Genomic DNA, 14,652 nt, shown 5'->3' with positions numbered 1-14,652 from the left:
AAAGGGTCTCAAGGAGACACTTAAGTAAGCTCCACTCACCCGAGAGAAGACAGAAGGCTGCAGAAGGGGAGTGAGTGGCCACAGAGGTCCCCTCAAACATGGCACGCGCGCCACTCTGGAAATTAAACCAGAGGGGTAACAAAGATGCACGCTTTTATATTAGGTCTTCCTCTACTGAACACGAACACACACACCTGAATAGCCTTCCAGCCCCCTGGTTTCTTGGGTGTCAGTGCTACAGCATGGCTCAAGGAGGGGTCCCCATGATGACCAACCCCACGCACAAGCAACACTCAACTCCTGCTGCCATGGTTTCAACCCTTTAGGAACGGTCCCTTCCACTCGAACGGTCCAGAAGGATTGATGACAGATGAAATAGCTTCTCATTCCATCTGGTGTGGATTTCTCATATACTGAATTCCCACGGGCATCGCCAAAAAGAACCTTAGCAGTACATCAAAGCACCACTTCTGGTTTAAAAAAACAAAACAAAAAAAATTTTTTTGTGCGTGTTCACAAGTGTTACAGCTCTTAGAATTTGTCCAGCAGGTTTTCCAGTCCTTACCAGAAAATCCCTAAAAATGTATTTTTTTATTTTTATACCCTATGCTAAGTGACTGTAATTTGGGAAACCCCGCACTTGATTTGTTTTCTACCTCTCACAGTGTTTGGCAGGCGACATGCTTTTACAAAAGCTGGCATGCTCCCGGCATTTCAGTGTTAATATATAACCTCATGAAGGACACACTTTCCAGTTCAGGAGGGGGAATTTGGAGCAGGTCTTCTCCTCTAAATGAAGGGGCCTCTCTACAAAGAACACAGACTTACAGGCATACATAGGTAAAGTCACTTTTTGTCTGCTTCAGGGTAGACCCTGGAGGTATATATAGTCTGACAGTAGGCCTGTGGGGAAGACTGTCATCCACTGGAGATCCGGGGCCCAGTGGCCTCGATCATCGGCTCTAGTTGTTCAATGTCTGCCAAATTCTGACTCTACCTCACAGTGGCTACAGCAGAAGGAAACCAGGACATACAGGTGGAAGAGGAGGAGTGGTACTCATACCAATACATGAGCCATGTCTCCCACCAGCCATTAGACATGTCATCAGATGAGCGGAATCCAGTCTCCAAGTGACACATGCCCAAGACACCTCAGCTTCGGTTTCCATTCAGTTCGCCTTGGGCCTTTTACTCTTCTAGTCCACACACAGCTCGACCCAAGGCCCAACCCCATCTGTGGAAGTCACACAGCTGCTGTTTGTTGGCAATGACCCATCCACTCACGAGTGTTGATTCTATCTACGACATGGGTGTCGAGCACGGGGGATAGAGCTGAAGGCAGTAGTCTAGGTGTCTATCCAGACAGACAACATGAAACACTGACAACCCAAGCGTTCAGTGTTGCTCCAAGTGGAACCCACAGGAACAGCCAGGGCACCGTGGAGACGGTGGGAAGGCAGGACGAAGAAGTAAACCTCTGGATGCACTGAAAGGACAGATGGAGAAGGACGGTCAGCGTGGAAACTGGAGGAAACTCCAACAGGGCCATGGAAGGAGTGGGCATATTTGGGGGACTGGGAAGGGACTGGAACATGGAGTTTAGACTGGGAAGCAGAGAGAAAAGATGCCGGAAAAGAGATTCGGGGATGGTTTACTGAGATCTTGAATGTCCAGCAAGAGGACTGATACTTTACTATGCAGCACTGATGCTCTAGGCAAAGATTTCAGTGTGAGGAGTACATGATGCTGTAAGAAATAGAACCAGGATGGACTGGAGACAAGGATCCAAGGCTGCTATTATAGATTTTGTACTACTGGGGAGAAAACTTCCGCAACTGAAATTTACTCTCTCCAAGTTCTAGAGGCTTGAAATCTGAAATCAAGGTGCCAGCAAGGTTGGTTTCCTTTGAGGGGTCTTTTCCTGTCTTTCAAACAGCCCCCATCTCATTGTGTCCTCACAGGGTCTTTCCTCCAGATGTGCAAGGAAAGAGAGAGAGGTTCTTGGTGTCTCTTCATCTTCTTCTAAGAACACCAGTTCTTTCGGATATAGGCCCCACCTTTACTTTACTTTCATCACTTCTTTTATTTTTTTTTTTTTTAAAGATTTTATTTATTTATTTGAGAGAGAGACAGTGAGAGAGAGCATGAGTGAGGAGAAGGGCAGAGAGAGAAGCAGACTCCCCGTGGAGCTGGGAGCCCGATGCGGGTCTCGATCCTGGAACTCCACTCCGGGATCATGACCTGGGCCAAAGGCAGTTGTCCAACCAACTGAGCCACCCAGGCATCCCCTCATCACTTCTTTTAAAGGCCGTCACAAATACAGTCACTTTGAGGGCTTCAACATAAGGACTGGGGAGGAGATACAACTCAGGCCTTAATAAATGGTATGAGCTTCGACTCAAGTAGTGACAATGGAAAAGCAAGTCTTTGGAAATATAAGTGGAAAATATTTATGAAGGGTAGAGAGGCATGCAAAACAATACTAACATTACCAACCCAAAAGAATTGGTGGGGGACGGGGGGCTGGGAAGATGCTTCACAGAAGATAGAAGGCCTCCTGCATGACTTAATATGCCATTACCCTCCCTTGACACCCCCCACTGGAGACTCCTCTGAGTTTTCTAACACAAAAACTACCCTTCTTTTATTATATACAAATTGTTAGTACCAAATATAAGGAGTTTTCGGGTTGTGCTAGAGACTATAACTATGGAAAATGGGATGGAATTAAATGAAGGGGCTTGAGACTTCAGTGAAAAAAGACCATAATATTGAGCTCTGTGAGACAGGATAATACTCAGTTTCCCAAAAGAAGTAAGTGCTTCCACATTCATTCAGCGACCCAAAGCCAGTATCAAAATTGTACAGAAGGATATTCAGCATCCTTCAGACACCTGGAAGCCCCTTCCTTTTTCAGTGGATGACTAAGTTACCAGAGGTATGATGTCCTGGCCTGGACCATCATGTCATCTGACCGGCCCAGCCATTGCAACATCCCTTCATCCTCTTAACTAAAAGCTAATTCACTCAAAGCTTGAATATTGTTCACAAAATGGCTTAGATTGTGTCCCCCAGAACCAGACCCTGAGATGAGGATTCAGGCCCATGTGGTGTATCACACATATGCTCCCAGAAGAGACTGGCAAGGGAGTGTGGAAGCAGGACAGAAAGAGGAGGCCACAGAAAGATGCACGCTTAGCAGGTTCAACAGAGGGTAGCATTATCCAGGTCCCTTGGGGGACGAGGACATGCAATGTGTGTCTTGAAGCCAGGGCAGAGGAGCTGGGCTTTCTTTCCTACTCCCTCTCCCACCAGTTACTGCTTCTGGGCTGCCCCAGGGTGGTGTCCAGGCACCACAGTCTCTCCAGCTCTTTGGGCAAATTCTAGCTGTCCAAGAGCAGCTTATCCTAGAAGTAGCTTCAGGTCCCTTCTGTTGGCAGTGAAAGCACATCAAAGCCAGGGGGGACACAAAAAGCCTAAGGAGAAATTCAAGATCTATGCAAGCACACACACCCTAATTCCATAATTCTACTAAAATATACGCAAAGGAAAAAGTCGTACATGTGCAGGATGATTTAACCTGGTACATTGTTCTAGTGCTATTTAAAAGTTGTGTGTAACCTAGCAGGGTTTTGGTTCTAAGCACCAGAAACCTCCACCCAAACTGTTCAGTAATGAGGGAATCCCCTCATTCCCAAACAGTTACGCCCAGAAGTACTTGGGGTCTCCACCATAGTTCCGTGTGCACCCAGCTTCATTTTCCACCACTCTTCCTGGCTCCTCCACCTTTCTCTATGGGATGACTTTGTCCTTAATATAGCTTCAGCAGGACTTTAAAAAAGGAAGAAGGAAGGAAGGAAGGAAGGAAGGAAGGAAGGAAGGAAGGAAGGAAGGAAGAAAAATGGCTGTAACCATTCTAAAAGCAGGGGGATTTTTCTCTTTTCGAAGCCACAGAACACCAGTGCTGAGGTTCATTCTAACTGAATTAACTTCGGTTCCTTGCTCACTCCTGAACAAATCATTGTGGCCAAGGGCATGGAGTCACGTAGTGTAGTTTAAGGCAAACAGGGCTAATTTGAGAGGAGGAAGGGAAAGGAAAGAAAAATCCCACCCAAACCACGTCACTGATTAACAATGGACAAATAGTTCTAGATAGCCACCAATGCAGGGCAAAACTGACCGCTACTGAAATCCTACACAGGGGGCTGGTTTTACAAGTTAGAGTATCCTTCAGTGAATTGCCTCACATCCACTTAAAAATCTGTAACAATACAAAAAGATGTCCCAAATGTGCTTTATATGGAAAGAGATTATAAAATCTTGGAAAGATATACACCCATCCGTTAACAGGAGTCTTCTTGATACAGTGGCATCATGGTTGGTTTTCATGATTTTTGCATTAAACTTTTACTTGTGCTTATTCTTATTTTCCCCAAAAGTTGTATAATAAAATCTATTCCTTTGTAAAGGACAAACATCCATTCTGTAACCTTCCTGCTTTTTATGGATCTGCGGATTTCTCACATCTTTTGCCCTTTACTATAAATCCTCCAAAAGAAGCATTTTGTTTTGTTTTATTAATGAAATAAGTCCAACAAAATAAAGTGACATGCCCAGCCTTTCACAGTAACTTTTTACAAGCACCGATATGAAAATCAAGTATCTGGGTTTCTGTTACAATTCTGTTCCACATCCCTGTTCCATCTTGCCTCCCCTCAGGTGAAAAGGGCAATCACTCTTTACACAGCTCTGCCAAACAGAATGAGTGCTAACAGAGGGACCTCTCCACTAGGCACCAGAAAGCCTTACCATTTCAAGGGACTGCCAATACTTGTCACTGCAGAAGTCAAAGAGGGGCCCTCCTGCAGAGGACTATTACTGACATGCAGTCAATGAACTACTCCCAGGAGCCCCCAGAAGTGTACGTGGCTACCAGCTGCTCCTGAGCTTGTTGGAACATGAAGACTGACTCCATTTCCACTGGTTATTTTGTCCTGCTTTAATTATCAGTTCCTGTGTGACAGAGCATGGATTCAACTGTCAAGGAGCAGGAACTCTCTCGGCCACCAGGCCCTAAGACGTGCTGGGCTGTCTTTCTGATTGCTCTATCAATAGCCAGCATCAATGCTTCTCTTGGAAAAAGGGCATTAAGGAAAAGATCAAAATGCCAAATCTGTGCCCTTTGTGAACCACACCAGATGGGATTCAGATAAATTAATTGTCACACCCCCACCCTCATTACCAGAACCAAAGCTCTCAAAGCCACTAGGAATAGCTTCTTTTGTCTTTCATGCATTTTCCATGAAGCAGCCGCCTTCCTCTAAACTTGGACTAGTATCTCAGATTGCCCAGGCCATAAAGAATCTGAGAATCCTCCGACTAATGGAAAACTTAAGGTCCTTTTAAGGGCACTGAAAGCTTCAAACTTCTGTGGTTCCAGCATCAACAGACTTCTTGGTGGACATTTTCCTGATCTATCGCTATACTGAGTGCTGTAGATTTTTCTGTGTGGCTACACTGAGCGCTGGACTCCCAGCAAGACCAGCGTTCTGCTTCTTTTACCTTCAGGTCATGTGACTAATCCTGGCCAATTCATTGTAAGTGACGGTGAAGCTGTCATTTCAGAGACAAGACACGTCACAGGCAGTGAGATGCTCCAATACCCACCCTGCACCCTCACCATACAAATACATGTTGAGGGGCACCTGGGTGGCTCAGTGGGTTAAAGCCTCTGCCTTTGGCTCAGGTCATGATCTCAGGGTCCTGGGATCGAACCCCACATCGGGCTCTCTGCTCAGCGGGCAGCCTGCTTCCCCTTCTCTCTCTGCCTGCCTCTCTGCCTACTTGTGATCTCTGTCTGTCAAATAAATAAATAAAAATCTTTAAAAAAAAATACATGTTGAGACAGGCACAGTGCAAGATCAGAGGGGCCCTTATCACTGAGCCAAAGCTTGGCAGGGTCTCCCAGACCCATGGACAATACTACGTGAATAGAAAGTGTGTTTTAAAGATGCTTAAACCTGAGGCACCTTTAGTTGGTTAAGTGCCCAGCTCTTGATTTCAATTCAGAGCATGATCTCAGAGTCCTAGGATCGAGCCCCATGTTGGGCTCCCTGCCCGGCGGGGAATCTGCTTGAAGAGTCTCTCTCTCTCTCTTTCTCTCTCTCATTCTCACTCACTCTCTCTAATAAATCTTTAAATATATAAATAACAAATAAAGATACATAAATCCTGTATTGATTTTTACAATAACTCCTTGACTCATACAAGTGTTTAATAGAAGTCAGACAGTGCTGGGCACTCAACATGCATTATCTCACTTATTCTCCAAAACAACCTGGTAAGATTCAGTCCATTATGATTCCACTTCACTAAAGAAACAATGAGATACTTCATTCAAGATCATATAGCAACGGAGTCACGTGACCAGGATGAGACTTCAAAATTTGTGCTCATAACCACCACATTGCTGCTGTGGGATGGAATTTAAAGAAAAGTAATGAAGAAGCCAAAGGTGAGCTAAATAATGAAGAGCAGAGTCAGAAGAAGGAAGGAAGAAGGGAACAAGAAAGCCTTAAGATACTCAGTTAAGACAATTGGCCATTAGAAAAGTATGCAACTTTGTAAAAGCCCCCAAAGTCTTGCCCAGCAGTTTATAGCAGGAGAAGGGGCAACGGTTAAAAACCTGAGATGAACAAATAAGTGAGCAGTTGTCTTAACTGAGTGACATTTGTGTATGGAACATGTCACAATCAACCTGAGTATAGGAAATTTTCACCTATTTTTTTTTTAAGATTTATGTATTTGAGAGAGAGAGAATGTGTACTGCATGGCGGTGGGGGGTAGAAAAGCAGACTCCCCGCTAGGCAGGGAGCCCAACCCAGGGTTCAGTCCCAGCACCCTGGGATCAGGACCTGAGCCGAAGGCAGATCCTTAACTGACTGAGCTACCCAGGTGCCCCAAGTTTTAAATTTAAATAATCATCACGTTTTTTGTTTTGTTTTTTTTTTTTACTGAGTAGGAGACTCCGCTATTTTGCCCTCACAAAATATTTTACTTCCAGTAATGATCCAGACAACTTTCACAGAATCCAAACAAAAATGTCAGAATTTTATTAAACATTCATTTGTTTAGAGCATCAGACTTTGTGTTCCATTGGACAGTAAATCAAAGAACCCACATAACACTGAATCAGAATTATTAAGGACTATCATAAGCTGCAAACACTTACATTACCCCTTTTAAGACATTTTTCAGAATAAATAGGCATCTCCAGAAGTTAATAAGGAGCACGCCTCTAAATCCAAAATTTCAAGCAGTAAACATGAGAAATGATTCTTTGGTAAATTAAAATTCACAGTTTCTAACAAAGTTGACAAGAATCTACATATATATATATATATATTTATATTTAAATATTTTATTATGCTTTGAGGAAATTCAGCTGGAAGAATCAAGATAAATGTACCATGTCTCAATATTTCCAAAGCTTAACTCCTCCTAAGTATGGACAATGAAAATACTTATTTTAATTTGACCCAATACTGTAGGTTTGCTTTAGAATTTATGAAATTATCAGTTTCAGACTCAACCTGCCTTATCCTTCTGCATTTCATTCCTGGTTTCAATTCCCCTCCTTTTCTAGCATATAGCATTTTCAGTTAGACTCAGGGCTGAATTTCAGCAGAGGACAGAGCCCCCCACTAGGAGAGGGAGGATCCATCTGCAATCCTTAAGAAGCTGTCACTCTAAACACATAATAAATGCCCAAGGAATCACCAACAAAAACAAAGGCAGGGGAGGGGGTGGGGTGGTGTGTGTCATCCATGGGACAGCTATAGAAGATCATGTCCATTGAGCATAAACACTCTAAAAGGATTCTAAACTTCATGAATCACTTGTTGCCTTTTTTTTTTTAAAGCAATTAAAAGTCAAAAAATTTTTGGAATGGGAGAAGATGCAATGAAGTACTATCCATCCATCCTCCCTTCCCACACATGACTTTCTCTCTGGTTTGACTTCTCAGGGATACCAACACATACCATACCCCATCCCATACCCCAACCCATCTCAACCCCTCACAAATGATCTTCCCCCTTATTCCTCTCCTATTCAGATCCTATACAGCCTTCAGAGGCCAGTTCAAGTGCCACTACCACCATGAAGGCCTCATGAAATCTCAATCCCATGGGATCTTTCTTCTTCTAAGTATCTATTGTTCTAATCTTTTATCCCACACTTAGGGATAGGTTGATTTCCCATCATCTCTATAGGATTAGTCTTGCTCTTCCACTTAGAGTCCTTAACAACTGTCTCTTACTTATCTCTTGCTTATTCCCCTGAGTATCTAACACAATCCTGACTACATAGCATAGGCTCTGCTTACGTTTTTAAGAAAATTATGTGTAATACTGAAAATGGAATGACAAAAATACAAACTTCAGAATTGAAGTCCAGTTTCTTCAACATAAGCAAGTATCAGTCTTAATGGTGACCAGCCCAATCCCCATGACCACATTCATCATCTAAGAACCCATAAATGATTTTTAGATATCCTTTCCTTCTATGAGAGGACAAAAGGTTACAGCCTTGGGCTTTGACAGTAACCTACTAACACATTCTCTGGAGCAATGTGGGCTGAGAAACGCAGCTCAAAAATCATGCTGAGGCTGGGTGTCTTTAGGGGAGACTAGTATGGAAGCAGGGGCTCCACTGCTGTAGAAATATGGATTTTCAACCCTTGGCTTCAACAGCAACTTTTGACCATTATGCAGCAACCACTGCTGGTTGCTGTCAGACTCAAATTCTAAAAACCTAATATTAATACACATCCATGAGAAATTTTGAAATTCAATTTAGTTGTGTTATTGAACAGAAATCTATCACTGAAAACAAGCTGACTAGCCAGTGATAGGGGAATAGGCAAGTTCCATCTAATTCCCACTGTTGATGCCTTTCTTCCCCTCCCATCTTATGTAACAACCACACTGCTTGGACAGAATTTCCCTCGTCCCCAAAACAGGCCACTTCATGTCATCTCATCCCCCCACATCTTGCTACAGTGATTCTATCACTTGTGGGCAAAAAGTCTGCTCATCAGTTAGTGGTAGTCCCTGGCTACCTGCACTGGTTGAGTTTAGTCCAAAGTGAAAACAGCTTCTGGTAGTTTGGGGTAAAGACCTCTGCCTGCGAAGTTCAGTGCTGTAGAGCGAAATGCATTTCCCTGAAATTCCTGTGTTGAAGCTCTAACCCCCTGTGTGATAGTATTTGAAGATGGAACCTTCAGGGGGTAATTAGGTTTATCTGAAGGAATGAAGGGGAGGTCCTCATGTTAGGATGGGCACCCTTATAAGAACAGACACCAGATACCTTGCTTCCTCTCTTCCTGAGGATGAAAACCTTTCAAAAAGGACAGACCTCTTGAGAGGAAGAAATGGAAACAATGGCCGAATGGTATTATACCTAATCCCACTTGAAGTTTGGGTTTCTTTCACTTGAAATAAAAAAATCTCTTAACATGTAGAAATTATATATGTACAAGGCTAAGGTTTAAAAGACTGAGGAGGGGCGCCTGGGGGGCTCAGTGGGTTAAAGCCTCTGCCTTCAGCTCAGGTCATGATCCCAGGGTCCTGGGATCAAGTCCCGCATCGGGCTCTCTGCTCAGCAGGGAGCCTGCTTCCTCCTCTCTCTCTGCCTGCCTCTCTGCCTACTTGTGATCTCTGTCTGTCAAATAAATAAATAAAATCTTTAAAAAAAAAATAAAAGACAGAAGAAACATGAAAACATTGAATTTTGAGGATAGCAAGATGGATGGATTTTCTCCTATTTTGAAATCAGTTAACCTTCACTAAGGTCTTAAAAAAGGTCAAATATATGCATTATTTCATTCAATCCCCTTCTTACAAGGAGCAATCCATAACTGCAAATTTATTTTATTGCCGTTTCGTTGGAGAAGGGAAGAGAAAAAAGAGAAAGAGAGAAAGGGGAGGGGCAGCAGGAGAGAGGGAGAGAGAATCTTAAGCAGGCTCCATACCCAGCACAGAGCCCAACACTGGCCTCAATCATGACCTGAGATCATGAGCTGAAATCAAGAGTCAAATGCTTTACTGACTGAGCCACTCAGGCACCCCTGTCACTGCAACTTTAATGTTGTCTGTTCCATAATTTAAAACTTGCACAACAATTCAGCTGTTAAAAAGATCAGTTTGTTTGCTTCTGGAAACTATCCGCCTACAGAATATAACAACACAAAGGTTGGCTGATACGAAGGAATCCCTCTCTATGACATAAGAAGGGCAGAGGGACAATCTCTTATCCAAACAAGTTTACAAAGGAAAGGCAGCTCCAGTGGCCACCAACATAAGTAGCATTTAATCTTGCCCTCTATTACAATGACATCAGTATTACTCATAGAAAAGATGGCCACAACACCAGGAATATGGGAAAGAGTCAGTAAGTATTTGTCGAACTTGGTGAACAATCATACAGTTGATCCCTTATAAGGAATTACCTTCCTTTAATAGTGTTTATTCAAATGCTTCTTGTGAGTAGTTTCAGTTTGAATGTCCCAATATGGAAATGCTAAATATTACCTGAATCTAGAGACAGCAGGCATCTCATGACTTTATCTAGAAGTCTATGAGCTTTTAAAATGTTCATCTAGATAGCTTACATTGTTACTCCACACCCATTCTGCACCCTTTCTACCCTGTGACCGCACAGACAACACTGACAAGCTTCCAGCTGGGTTTGGTCAGTAGAGAGACCAGACAGTAGATAGGAGAATAAGGTTGGAATACTTACCTGTCTGGTTCTTCCTCTGCAAGGCTGCTCAGGTTGCTTGTCAGGCACTTCTGGACAGCCTACCCCATCTCTTAACTCTAGGAGTCAGGATCTCCACTGTGGGGGTAGCAGCAACAGACCTTCACTAGTCCCCACACTTTCTAACCCCAGCATACTACACAATCACCTGTGATTCTACTCTATGCATTTATAAACTAGCAAAATCACTAACGTTACCCAACTACAATATAACATTTTGTTTCTCCAGGACAGGGACAGACAAAAACATGGTACCCAGTTGATTTTGTAGTGCAACTTACAATCAGGAAGGATATAGACACTCTTCTGGAAAAAAATAAGATCTAAAAGTTATGCAGTTGTGGGAGATGTGTCTCATATTTCGACTTAGCTGCAAGATATTAAATCTTACACTAGCAGTATCTAAAAATTTTTTTCCAATCTCTATAGAAACCAAAAAGATGGGGGGAAAAGTTTAAGTCACCACACCCAATGTAAAGGCCACCCTGAATTCTTTTCTCTCTTCCACCACTCTCAGAATTTAAAGTGTCATCCTTACCCCCAGAATGCAGACGGAGTGCATGTGGAGATGTCTTGATACAAAACCATTATGGACAGTTCCGTAGCTTCTCTGCCATACAACTCCAGGAGCACCATTCACCATGCTACTCAATGGGAAGGCTTTCAAGAAACAGTCCTACTGCATCCAAGTCAGATCCCACATCCTTACACGGTACCTCAGAATGATTCGCTAGACCAGATGGCGTGCCCCGTTTTCCAACCTCAAGCTGCTGTAACTGAATTCCACCACAATAAACATGACGTACAGATACAACCTTTTGGGGGACTATGTTTATGTGTGTACACTCCCTCCACTTATTTCCAAATACCAAAGATTCTCAAGTCTTTCACATGAGTAAAAAACAAATGGGGTTCTATAGGACTAGCTTCAAAAGCTGTTGAGGTATGTGTGTAGACAGAATTTGAATGGTCTGTCACCATAAAAAAAAAAAATCTGGATCTCTAGTTGGAGAATTTTTTAAAGATCTGGCAACACTGGTCTCAAATCCCCAAAAAGCTACTATCCCTGGGGCTCACAACATTGTCCTTTAGACCAGGTCTTCCACCACCTGCCTCACTCACCTCTGTTGAATGGTGGCTTGTAGAACCAACTGAGTTGGCCAAACCTGAAAAATCACCATGAGTTCCAAACCTCCCCCTTCACCTTCCCCAGGGAAGAGCTACAAGACACGCATTGTCAGCTGATACAACAACCTTCAAGGCTCACTCTGATGAGCCCTGAAATTTTCAGACCCTTGTGAATGAATGACAATCTCCTTGATCTGAAGTGGCATCAGCTTTACCCTAATGACACTAACAAACTTCTCTGGATTATAGAAAGACTTCTAAAGGAAACTATAAATTTCACTGTCTCTACACTACCCTCCCCCACAACAAAGTCTACATTCCTACACTTAAATACAAGGGGGCCAGAAAACCAACAAGTCATCCTTCCATCCTTGCTTAAACCTAAATCTCTAACTCCTTGTAATTACTATATTCCAAGAGCAAGTGTTTTTCTGGAGATCTAATGGACAGCATGGTGACTGTAATTAATACTGCATTATATAGTTGATATTTGCTGACAGCAGGTAAGTATTTCACCACATTCAAAGTTGACTGTGCGAGGGGACAGGTTAATGAGCTTGATGTGGTAATCATTGTATAAATTATGTGCATATCCAATAATCAACTTAGATGTCTTAAATATATACTATTTTTGTCAATTATAGCTCAGAGCTAGGAGGAAGCTGCTCTTCAAGCAGAAAGAGACAGCTCTGTCCTATAGGCATCACCGATAACGACTCCCCTGCCCAGCACCTGTCTCCAGGCCTCGGCCCACTATCAGAACGCTACAAAGTCCAAACACAAGTTTTTCAATGATCCGACCCTTTCCGCTCCTGAAAGATAGGAAAGGAAAAAATGAAGGAAGGGGAGAGCCTATGGTGGCAAGCCTGAGCTAAAGCAGAAACATAAACCAATAAACCCAAGTAAGTTCAGAGTCGGGGCCACCACGGAGTCCTAAACCAGGCCCGTTGTGTTTTGAACTTGCAGAAGCCCATATGGTCTTCCATTAGTGGGTCTCAGAGCAGTGGGCAACGTGAGCGTGCCATATGTGCTGATCGCAGCGCAGGGCTGATGGATGTTAGCAGGCGCAAGGTTTTTTCTTCGTATTTCATCTCCTTGTTATTTCAAGAGAAACGTAAGGGTAGATTTATTCTGCCATTACGAGAAGCTTCCTACGGTTTGTTTGTTTAAAGTTGATAGTTTCCAGTAAGATGAAGCAGGTCTGTTTCTTACAGAATCTGGGGGAAAGCTACGAGTGGCTTCTCCTCCACCCCTGAAATGAGAGCAGATTTAACCTCATCCTTCTAGAGCTGCGGACACAGAGCCAAGACAAGAACACCAGAGAATCGTCAGAGTCTAAGGCTTACATGCAGCTTCTTCTGGATCCCCTGCTTCTTTTCTCACCATGAGGATTAAAACTCTGGCCAGGGATGAATGACGTAACAGGCTAATCAGAGAAATCCAAAGGATGTCAAATTACTTGGTAGTGATCCTGGAGACTTTCATCTTCCTAGCAGAGTCTAGGAAGAGTCTTGCTCCATTCCAGCCCTGAACCCAGGGGTCAGTGATCAGTTGCCGAGTAGGTCAAAAGGAAGGGGAAGGAAGGGGGTCTCAAAATTGGCACACAGAAATAAAGGCTATCGTTGCTTGAGCCGTGTGAAAATAAGGTCGAAAGAGCTACTTCCACCTGCCCCAGAAGATTCAGTCAACTCTGGTCCTTTGAGGCTGGAGAACCAATTAGCTTGGTTATCTCTATGCCTCTATCCCACTAGATGTCACTCTCCATCTCTGAACCCTAACTAAGCAGCACCCTCCTACAGCACAACAGCCTAGAACTTCACCTGCCCTCTCGATGCAGGTGTCTAAATCTGTTTCTTTTATTTTTATTTTTTTTAAAGATTCTATTTATTTATTTGACAGAGAGAGATCACAAGTAGGCAGAGAGAGAGAGGAGGAAGCAGGCTCCCCGCCGAGCAGAGAGCCCAATGTGGTACTCCATCCCAGGACCCCGAGATCATGACCTGAGCCAAAGGCAGAGGCTTTAACCCCCTGAGCCACCCAGGTGCCCCATCTGTTCCCTTTAATCAACACACATTAAATAGGTGGAAAGCATTCTAATGATTAAACCAACTGACCCTGATGTACAAGTGGCTAAAAGCTATTCTAGAGCTAGTCTAGTGGACTGTCGGTAATTTTTTTTTTTTTTTTTTAGGATTTATTTGAGGGACACTTGGGTGGCTCTGTCAGTTAAGCATCTGCCTTTGGCTCAGGTCATGATCTCAGAGTCTTCCCTCTCCTACTGCCTCTCCCCCCAACTTGTGCTCTGTCAGAGATAGATAAGATATATTTTTGGTTGGGAGAGAGGAAGGGAGAGAGCATCAGTAGAGAGGAGGGAGAGAGGAAAAAGCAGACTACCTACTAAGCAGTGAACCCAATGTTGGGCTTGATCCCAAGACCCTGATATTTTCACCTGAGCCAAAGACAGACACTTAACTGACACAGCCACCCAGGTGTCCCAATAATACATTTCTTAAAAAATAAATACAGGGTGCCTGGGTGGCTCAGGTCATGATCCCAGGTCCTGGGATTGAGTCCCACATCGGACTCCCTGCTCAGCAGGGAGTCTGATTCTCACTCCCCCCTGTTCCCCCTGCTTGTGATCTTTCTCTCTCTCTCTCTCTCTGTCAAATAAATAAATCTTTTCTAAAAATAAATAAAATATTT

The 14,652-nt window shown here is 43.5% G+C and overlaps 1 non-coding gene across 1 annotated transcript; it reads left to right on the top strand.

Moving 5' to 3' along the window:
- Positions 1–517: 517 nt before the first annotated feature.
- Positions 518–577, top strand: LOC116873114. The gene has a single exon (XR_004383749.1). It is a non-coding gene; the product is annotated as a U7 small nuclear RNA (small nuclear RNA).
- Positions 578–14,652: the final 14,075 nt, after the last annotated feature.

This window comes from Lontra canadensis, unplaced genomic scaffold (genome assembly GCF_010015895.1).
Source record: "Lontra canadensis isolate GAN:19392208 unplaced genomic scaffold, GSC_riverotter_1.0 scaffold31, whole genome shotgun sequence".
Classification (NCBI taxonomy): domain Eukaryota; kingdom Metazoa; phylum Chordata; class Mammalia; order Carnivora; family Mustelidae; genus Lontra; species Lontra canadensis.
This window is presented reverse-complemented; position numbering and strand designations above follow the sequence as displayed.